This window comes from Lycium barbarum, chromosome 4 (genome assembly GCF_019175385.1).
Source record: "Lycium barbarum isolate Lr01 chromosome 4, ASM1917538v2, whole genome shotgun sequence".
Lineage (NCBI taxonomy): Eukaryota > Viridiplantae > Streptophyta > Magnoliopsida > Solanales > Solanaceae > Lycium > Lycium barbarum.
In genome coordinates this window covers 50,750,855-50,761,884 of record NC_083340.1, presented here as the reverse complement: position 1 = coordinate 50,761,884, position 11,030 = coordinate 50,750,855, and positions in this window count along the sequence as shown.

Genomic DNA, 11,030 nt, shown 5'->3' with positions numbered 1-11,030 from the left:
TCATCTTTTGGTATATATATCTTTGTATATATGCTTTTGTATATTCGACTATTTGGGGTACGGCGGGGCCCTGTCCCGTCATATGTTTCCGTTTTGGTTTGTAGAGGCCTATAGTCATATATGTGGGTCGAGGGTCCTATGTGTGCTCGTTTTGTTCATGATTTGTGTCTTAATGCGGTCCTGTCTGTTATGACGGCCATGGTGGCCCATATATTTGTATATATGCTTATATTCGGCGATGTATATTCCGCCGCCCCTTTGACTTTGATATGATATCCCTGCTTGTGTGACCGCTTAAGATAATATTTGACTTCAAATCGATTCAAAAATGATTAATATGAAATCTGAGATAATCTATAATATGACAATTTGATTTGTTTGTCTGTCTGGGTGTCCAAGTAGGGCACCAGTCACGGCCCACGGGGCTGGGTCGTGACAAAAGTGGTATCAGAGCGGTTTGTCCTTGGAATGTCTACAGGCCGTGTCTCGTAGAGTCTTGTTTATCGGTGTGTCGTGCACCACATCTATAAACAAGAGTCTACAGGACATTTAGGGTGTTACCTTTCTTTGAATCTTAGATCGTGCGATAGAGCTGTGCTATTTGGATGACTCTTTTCTGATTGGCTGTTGTGTTTTTCAGTGATGCCTTTGAAGAAGGCGATGGCTGCCCAGAAGGGCAAGGCAGTATTAGGAGAGACTAGTCAGGTGCAGAGAGTTACCCAGGCTCGTGCTCAGGATTTGCCCGATGTTGTGCCACAGTCGGAGGGTTCTGCTACACCACCGGAGGAGCCTGGAGCAGGTCCATCATTAGCTCCAGACGCTCCAGCACCCGAGCCTCCAATTCCTCAGCTAGGGGTAGAGGATAGGACGTTGAGGGAGGCCGTACAGTTGTTGACGACTTTGGTGGTGGGAAAGGCTCGCAGACGCGGGCTGAGAGGTGATGATTATGATGAAAGGCGTGATAGCCTGAGGGTTTGTGATTTTCTAACATGTAGTCCCCCAGAGTTTTTCGGGTCTAAGCCCGAGGAGGACCCCCACGACTTCATTCGGAGGATGAGGCACTCATTGGGACTGGTCAGGGCTTCAGAGACCGTGTCCGTTGAGTTAGCCTCGTACAGATTACGAGATGTTGTGGCTAATTGGTATGAGTCATGGCAGCTGTCCAGAGGTGAGGGTGCTCCCCTAGCTACATGGGACGAGTTTGTGGCCGCTTTTCTCCGCCACTTTTTGCCCCCGGAGTTGCGGAGGGCGAGGGTTGACAGATTTTTGCAGCTGCGGCAGAGAGGTCGGAGTGTTCGTGAGTATAATTTGGAGTTTGATTCCTTGGCTCGATATGCACCTGCTATAGTAGCGGATATGGCTGACCGGATGCACCGGTACGTGATAGGGCTGGACCGTTACTTAGTTGACAGCTGTATGGCGATGGCATCGAAGACTGATATGGACATCGCCCGATTACAGGCTTATGCCCAGGGTATGAAGGACCGGCACAGAGAGGACCGGTCGGGCAGAGATCGGGATAGGAGGCCGCCCAAGCGGGCTAGATCAGCAGGGTATTCTGGAGATTTCCGAGGCGGACAGCCTCAGTCACAGCAGTCGGGCAGATATCCTTCTCCGTCAGGCCGGGGTACAGAGTCCGCCGGTAGACGATTTGATAGTGCAGGACCATCTGGGGCCGGCCAGAGTTCCAGAGCATCAGGTTCGCAGATGACCAAGGGTTCCAGCCAGTCCAGACCACCCAGGCCCCGTTGTTCTTATTGTGGGAAATCGCACCCAGGGGAGTGCTACCGAGCTACAGGGGCTTGTTTTTCCTGCGGCCGTCAGGGCCATGTTATGCGAGATTGTCTGATGGCGAGTGGTTCTGGTAGTACAGTTCAGCCGACGGGATCAGCCGTTGGTTCATCCTCTACTCCCTCAGCTATGCGCCCTGTAGGGCTGGGTTTATCGGCACCGGCGGGCCGCGGTCGAGGTCGTGGCGGTGTTTCAGATTCTAGCGGTCCTTCGAACCGCATATATGCATTGGCTAGCCGCCAAGACCAGGAGGCTTCGCCAAATGTTGTCACAGGTACATTACTAGTTTTCTCCCGATTTGTATATGCATTGATTGATCCTGGTTCTACTTTATCATATATCTCCCCGCTCGTTGCTAGTAAAATTGGGATAACACCTGAACCTATAGAGCCATTTGAAGTAGCTACACCGGTCGGGGATTTTATTATAGCGAGGCAGGTATATAAAGATTGTTCCGTGATTATATATGACCGTTGTACTAAAGCTGATTTGATAGAATTAGATATGCTGGAATTTGATGTTATTATGGGCATGGACTGGTTAGCTTCCTGCTATGCTAATGTTGACTGCCAGAAAAAGGTAGTTCGTTTCCAGTTCCCAGGGGAACCAGTTATAGAGTGGTCCGGGAGTACAACATCGCCGAGGGGTAAGTTTATTTCGTACCTTAAGGCCAGAAAGATGATTCAGAAAGGTTATATTTATCATTTGGTCCGTGTGCACGATACTAAGGCCGAGACACCTACTCTTCAGTCAGTTCCGGTTGTTAATGAATTCTCAGATGTATTCCCAGATGAGCTTCCAGGCCTTCCGCCTGAACGGGAGAAAGACTTCACTATAGATTTGTTGCCAAATACACAGCCCATATCTATTCCTCCCTACAGGATGGCACCGGCAGAACTAAAAGAATTAAACGAACAGCTGAAAGATCTATTAGACAAAGGCTTCATCAAACCCAGTACATCGCCCTGGGGAGCGCCGGTATTATTTGTCAGAAAGAAAGACGGGTCACTGCGAATGTGTATTGATTATCGGCAATTAAATAAGGTAACTATAAAGAATAAATATCCCCTCCCCCGGATTGATGATTTATTTGATTAGTTGCAGGGTGCTAAATATTTTTCGAAGATAGATTTGCGTTCGGGCTACCATCAGGTACGGGTACGAGAGGCAGATATTCCGAAGACTGCTTTCAGGACCCGGTACGGGCATTATGAATTCAGAGTGATGTCTTTTGGGCTGACTAATGCTCCAGCGGTATTCATGGATTTGATGAATCGGGTATTCCGACCGTTCCTTGATATGTTCGTGATTGTATTTATCGATGATATTTTGGTTTATTCACGATCATCAGAGGAGCATTCAGATCATCTGAGAACAGTACTTGGCACCCTTCGGCAACAAAAATTATATGCTAAATTCTCCAAATGTGAATTCTGGTTAACTTCTGTGGCATTCTTGGGGCATATCGTCGGAGCAGATGGTATTCGGGTCGAAACACAGAAGATTGAAGCTGTACAGAATTGGCCCAGGCCTACTACACCGACAGAGGTACGTAGTTTTCTGGGGTTGGCCGGTTATTACAAAAGGTTTGTGGAGAATTTTGCTTCTATCGCGACACCATTAACAAAGCTCACTCAGAAAGCAACAAATTTTCAATGGACTGATGCCTGTGAGCGCAACTTCCAGATGCTAAAGGAAAAATTAATTACGGCTCCAGTTTTAGCTCTTCCAGAGGGGTCAGACGGGTACGTTGTTTATTGTGATGCTTCTGGTATTGGGATAGGTTGTGTGTTAATGCAGCACGGTCGAGTCATAGCCTATGCTTCCCGGCAGCTCAGACCGCATGAAAGAAATTATCCCACTCATGATCTGGAATTGGCCACGGTAATTCATGCTTTGAAGATATGGCGGCATTATTTATATGTGTCACGACCCAGCCCCGTGGGCCGCGACTGGTGCCCTTCTGGGACACCCCAAACGAACTCACACCCAAACCATCGTAATCAGCCTCGTCCAAACTCAACGTACGTTATTCGAACTCAACATCGTAATCAGATATCTACCGAACACTTATCCTAAGCAGTCGCCCGTACAGATCAGACAAATCACAAATCAGAAAGGAGGCGGAATATACATCGCCAAATTTCACACACACACATCAGAGGGGTAGCGGAATGTACATCGCCCCCAAGTGCATACACACACATACAAACTCAGAGGCCGACTTGGCCATAGTAGCGTACGGGCCGCTTAAGATCGCAAAACAGACTCACATGCAAACACACCGGACCCACGACCCACAAATCTGACTACAGGCCTCTAAATAAAACAGAACATAAGAACCTAGGACGGGACAGGGCCCCGCCGTACCCACTCATCCAAATATACAGAACACAGACACAACAAAAGATATGTACCAAAAGTAGGCTCCGGATCAAAAGGGAGCTCTCCAACACAGCAGAATGAGTATCCTAAACTGGAGGACCACCCAAACGAGCTTCAGTACCTGCGGGCATGAAACACAGCCCCCGAAGAAACGGGGGTCAGTACGGGAGAAGTACTGAGTATGTAAAGCAGAAGGTACAGAAATCACAAACACAGCTAGAGTCAGAAAGAACAAACACACCAACATCGCAACAAAGCACACCTGTGCGGGAGGCGAACGTACAAATGCAAATCAAATCATGTATAGGGTTTAGGAACGTGGTCACCCCCCGACGCTGGTGCCACAACACATCATAACTCCAGAAGGTTTCAAATCTCCGTACAATCTCCAGACACATCGTATCACACACACATCATATCATCAGAACATATCAAACGCCATATCACATCATAACTCCATAAACGGTAACCGGCCCTATGGCGAGGCCTCGGAAACCGTAACACATCATAACTCCCGAATATATTATAGCGCGCACGATCACAAAGTCGGCCCGGGTACCGACGAACGAAGTCATAGCAGACAGCACGAACAGAGTAGTGCAGAAACCATATGCATATCAAAAATAATTTGTCGGACTCAACATATAGTTTACGCAGAGGTATATACTGACGCCCGAAGGCTCGGAGTAGGAATCAGACTGATCAAAGTATGCGTATAAAAGTTACGAAGTTCCCAACTGCCAAATTCGCAGGAAAAACTGTTCATAAGTCGTTTTCCGAAAATCTCACCTCATTCAAAGTACAGAACGTACATTAATGGCATAGGAAGTTTCAAACACATCCTTGGGTCATAAACAGACGGTTGCGGATCATAACGGACACAAACGAATCAAACAAACCGAATAAGGGGAGCCTCGGGGCTCGCGGGCCCACCTCGAGTCAAATTGAGGTGGCGGACACAAATCACAGACTTTCGGCTCCATAGAGCCATCTACAAAAGTTTCGAAGAGTTTCGGACACAACAGCACAAGTTATGGAGGTACGAACATTCTTTTAACTAAATGCGACAAAAAGGGTTCAATCGCGCTGAATGAATAGTGCTCGAACTTGGACTTCGATTCCCAAGAGCAGGGTTATTCCCGAGGGGCCGATCTTAACCTAGTATGTCTAGGACATGCCAAAAGAATGATAGGTAGGCTTTACATACCTGGTTGGCGCCTTACGCTCCTCAAATCGCAATTCCCGTTTCGTCCAGAAACTGCAAATGGTCACTTTTACCAGTTACTATTCATGAGAATTAACATTTTAGTCTTTGGGCTATATTTGGCTACCGAAATTTCGGCAGCACATCCCCTATAAATCTAACACCCCCGAGACTTAGCTCGGCTCAAAATACAACAACAACAACAGCCCAAACATCATTAAACCATACAAACCACAATCATACTACATTAACTTCAAAATTTCACTTTAATACTTAAGTTGGCAAATTCTTGATTCAACTTCAAAATTCCAAATCTATTTCCACATTAGTCCATTCATTCACTCATTCCCAATTATTCAAACACACTACATACAAGTTCCAAATCACATACAAACATCCCCAAAATTCACTACTTTCCAATTTTCATTCAAAACACCAAAAGTTACGACGAACGTTCTAACTTGCGTCGTTTCATTCCAAATTCGTTATCATCAACCATAAATCTTATTTAAGGTCTTTAGTGTCATATATATACTATGATATACACAAATATACCAAAAGTATACACTTTCCGATAACGTCCGAAATTATTTTCTAACACCAACTCAATTCCTTAATCAATCCTTTACAACATAATGACCACAACAACACATCATTCAAGCTAAATAAGATAAAATTCTTATGCCTTGCACTACATGGGACTCACGGCCAAACACACCCTTTTATATACACACACACCATGCACAAACACAACACCATCCCACAATCCTCATGCAACATCAATCACTATCACATGTAAATCCATTTCATAACACAAAACATAGATTTCTTACCTTAATCTTAAGATTCCGATTCGCCGCAAACGTCGTCCTTTCGTCGAACTAATTGTACCACCACGAAGAGCACCTAGAACTCATCAATCATTCCAAAAGAGACTAGGTGATTGGATTAGAAACAAGCCACGAATTTTTTTTTTTCTTTCTCTTTCTTTTTCGGCCGAGAGCACCTTCAATGGTGTTCTTGAGATTTTTTTTTGTTTGATCTTGATAAAGCTAACATATGTCATATATATCCACTCCTAGGTCATGTGCATAGCACATGACCTTAATAAATGGACTTGGACTTGCTCCCTTGGGCCGGCCAATTCACTTCCTTTGGGCCTCAATTTTTGTATTCCATTTTCTTAGCCCAATTCATAAAATGTCCCGTTTTGTAATTCCCGAAACTAATTTCCGAAGTTCCAAATTTACCCTCGGCCTTCCCCGACGTCTTAACATTAATAACTCCATAACCAACATAGTCATACTCACCAAAATCAAAATATGTCCTCCACACACACAAGTCTTATTTATTTCTTGATTTCCCGTTATACAAAAATACGGGACATAACAATATGGGGTCCACGTTGATATTTATACGGACCATAAGAGTCTCCAGTATATTTTTAAACAAAAGGAACTGAATTTGCGGTAGAGGAGATGGCTTGAACTATTAAAAGATTATGACGTTGATATTTTGTATCATCCTGGGAAAGCTAATGTGGTAGCCGACACACTGAGCCGCAAGTCCATGGGTAGTTTGACTGATGTGCAGCCTGATAAGAAAGAATTGGTTCGTGAAATTCATCAGTTAGCCAGCCTTGGAATTTGTTTGCCAGATTCTGGAGATGCTGGGGTTTCTGTTCGAGAGATTGCTGAGTCATCCATTATAGAAGAGGTAAAGCAGCGTCAGTTCGAAGATCCTGTTTTGACACAGTACAAAAATGTGGCCCTTAATAAAGAAAAGACTCCATTCGAAATTTCGCCTGAAGGGGTATTGTTATATGGAGGCAGATTATGTGTACCTGACATTGCAGGGTTGCGGCGGCAAATTATGGGTGAAGCGCATAATGCTCGGTATTCTGATCATCCTGGTTCCACAAAGATGTATCATGATCTCAAATTTTTATACTAGTGGGACGGTAAGAAGAGAGATGTCGCAGAGTTCGTTGGCCAGTGCCCAAATTGTCAGCAAGTCAAGATCGAACATCAGAAGCCCGGTGGGTTATTACAGGAAATGGAAATTCCAGCTTGGAAATGGGAAATGATTAACATGGATTTCATTGTGGGTTTGCCGCGCACTCCACGCAGGTATGATTCTATTTGGATTATTGTTGACAGATTAACGAAATCAGCCCATTTTCTTCCGGTCAGGACCACTTATTCGGCTGAGGATTATGCCAGATTATATCTTAAAGAAATAGTAAGACTTCACAGGGTTCCTGTATCTATTATTACTGACAGAGGTGCCCAGTTCACAGCTAATTTCTGGAGATCATTCCAGGAAGGATTGGGGACTCAGGTGAGTCTTAGTACAGCATTTCATCCTCAGTCCGACGGACAGGCCGAGCGCACTATTTAGACATTGGAAGATATGTTGCGGGCCTGTACTATTGATTTCAGAGGTAGCTAGGACGATCATTTGCCGCTTGTTGAATTTGCTTATAATAATAGTTATCATTCCAGCATACAGATGGCGCCGTACGAAGCCCTATATGGTAGAAAATGCAGATCTCCTATCGGTTGGTTCGACGTGGGTGAAACTAAATTAATTGGTCCAGATGTGATTCAGCAAGCAGTTAACCAAGTGAAACTGATTCGAGAACGACTATTAGAGGCCCAGAGTCGACAGAAATCTTATGCTGATACACGACGTCGACCATTGGAGTTCCAGATTGGCGACTGGGTATTTCTGAAGGTATCACCTATGAAGGGTGTAATGAGATTCGGTAAAAAGGGTAAGCTTAGCCCGCGGTACATCGGGCCATATCAGATTATTCGAAAGATAGGCGAGGTCGCCTATGAGCTAGACTTACCATCCGATTTGGAGGCAGTGCACCCGGTATTTCATGTATCCATGCTTCGTAAATGTGTTGGTGATCCTTCCAGAATATTTCCAGTAGACGATATTCAGGTAACGGAGGACTTGTCTTATGAAGAACAACCTGTAGCTGTTCTGGATCGTCAGGTGAGGAGGCTGCGCACCAAGGATGTGCCTTCTGTTAAAGTCTTGTGGCGGAACAACAACCGGGAAGAAATGACTTGGGAGGCAGAGGATGAGATGAAAAAGAAGTATCCTCACTTGTTCCCTATACCTACAGGTAATTTAAGTTTTTGAATTTGTTATATTGATTGGTAAATGATTTATATGTGCTACCCATAAAAAGAAACTCCCCCACTATGCCCATAAGACCTTATAAGGCTAATCTAACATTCGAGGACGAATGTTCTAAAGGGGGGGATGGATGTTATGCCCCGTATTTTTGCACATTCGGAAATTTTGAAATAATTGTGACTTGTATGAAATAAGGCAATATTGTGATTTAGTTGATATGTATATGTTGTTCATGAAAAATATTGACGCGGAAACATCGGGGAAGGCTAAGGGAGAAAATTGAAATTTCGGAAATTGGCCTCGTGAATTATAATATAAGGTCCATCATTATTGGGCTTAGAAAAAGAATAAGAGGATTAAGGCCCATTTTAGGGGCTTGGCCGGCCATGGTCCAAGAATAATAGCCCAAGCCCATACTTTTATTTAATTAAAGACTAAATAAATAAAAGGGACTTCATCATTTTATCAAGAAGCTTCAAGAAAAATCAAACAAAAGAGAGAGTGAGAGTTGAAGGCCATTCGGCCGAACCTCAAGACAAAAAAAAAAAAAAATCTATTCCATCAACTTTGATTCTAAAAATCTCTTTCTTCTTGGATTCTTGATAAGTGCAAGACGCTCTTCGACGTGATACAATTAGTTAAGCGAAAGAACTACGTTTGCGGCAAGTTGAAATTTGAAGAAAAAGGTAAGAATTTCATTCTTTTGTGTTATGGAATAAGTGTATATGTTATAATGATTGGAATTGGATGAGAATAATCGAATTTTGGTGTGTGTGCATAGCCGTGTATGTGTGTGAGTAGGTGCATGGCCGTGTGCCATGGTGATGATGGAAAGAGATGGATTAAATTCTATTTAGCTCGTTAGTTGAGTCGTTGTGGCATTTGTAACGTAAATAAGGGTTTAATGAATCGAGTCGGCATTGAAAATGGTTGTATGTTGTTATGGGAAATTATGTCCTTCTAATATAGTTTTTATGTAACTACGGAAATAGAAATCTAAAATGTGGATTATGGTTGTTGTTAATGAATTTGGAAGAAAACAATGCGATTTTGTTGTTTTGTCGCATTTGTAGAAGTTTTGGATAGAATATGGAATTGTCGAGATTGTTTGAATCCTTGAGTATTGCTTGATACTCTATTGAGTTATGTTTAAATAATCTTGAGTTAGTCAATGAATATGGAAAATGTTGATAATAGTTTGATAATGTGAAGTTGGAACGGAAATGTTACATTATGTAGAAAGTAAGAATAATCATGTTAGAGTGTGTCTTGTTGTGATTCTTGATGTTGTTGGCATTATTGTGGGTGTTGTTGTTGATATTATGACCGAGTAAATTCTCGGGGATGTTGAATTTAGAGGGGAAATGCTGCCGAAATTTCGGTAGACAAATATGAATTTTAGATTGAAATTCTGAAAGCGCATAACTCATATTTGGCAACTATGGCCAATTGTAGATTTTGGTGGAAACGGGAGTTGAGCTCGGATGAGCGTAGGACGCGAATAAGGTATGTAAAGCCCCACATTTCCTTCTTTTGGCATGTCCTAGGTGTAATAGGTTTGAATTTGAGCTTCGGGGAATATCCTGTTCATAGAAATCCGAGTTTAATTTTAGCACTATTCCTTTCAGTATAATTGAATTAGAACTTTGACATTTTGTTGGAAAGAATGTTCAAACGTTCGTAACTTTCATAAACATGACCGAATCACCCCTAAGCTTTCATGGATGACTCCATAAGGTCTAATGTTTGTAAATTTCGTACGCCGCCTCGACTTTACCCGAGGTGGGCCCACTAGTACCGAGACTTTCTTTGTCCGTCTTGTTTAACCTATTTCTGTATGACATCAAAAAGGGAACTTTTGCCTATGAAGTTAAGGCTCCATTTGGTTTGCTCCATAAGTTATTTGAAAGCTCCCTAATATGAATAACACTACATTTTCAGGAAATGACCTATGAGGTATTTTTTGAAAGTTTGTAAATTTAAAAGGCTCGCCTCTTTTGTATATTAATTCTGACAGACCCGACACATACTTTGGGCTTTCTGATATCAATACATAGATATATATGTATTTATTTGTCGAGCCTTGGAATTTAATTGTGTATATGCTTATGGTTTCCGCACTACTCTGCTCGTGCCTACTACTATGATATCGTTCGCCGGTTCCCGGGCCGGTTTTGTGATCGTTCGTATTATGACAAATTCGGCAGTATGATGTGTTACGGTTCCCGAGACCTCGCCAGAGGGCCGGGTACCGTTTATGGAGTTATGCTGTGATATGGCTTATGATATGGTTTGATGATATGATATGTCGTGATGATATGTTATGTTCGGGGTTGTACGGAGATTTGAAACCTTCTGGAGTATGCTGTGTTGTGGCACCAGCGTCGGAGTTGTGACCATGTTCCTGTGCCTTATGCATGATTTTTATTTGCATTATACATACATATATTCTCAGCACGGAATTTGATGTACTGACTCAGTATTTACTCCCTGTATT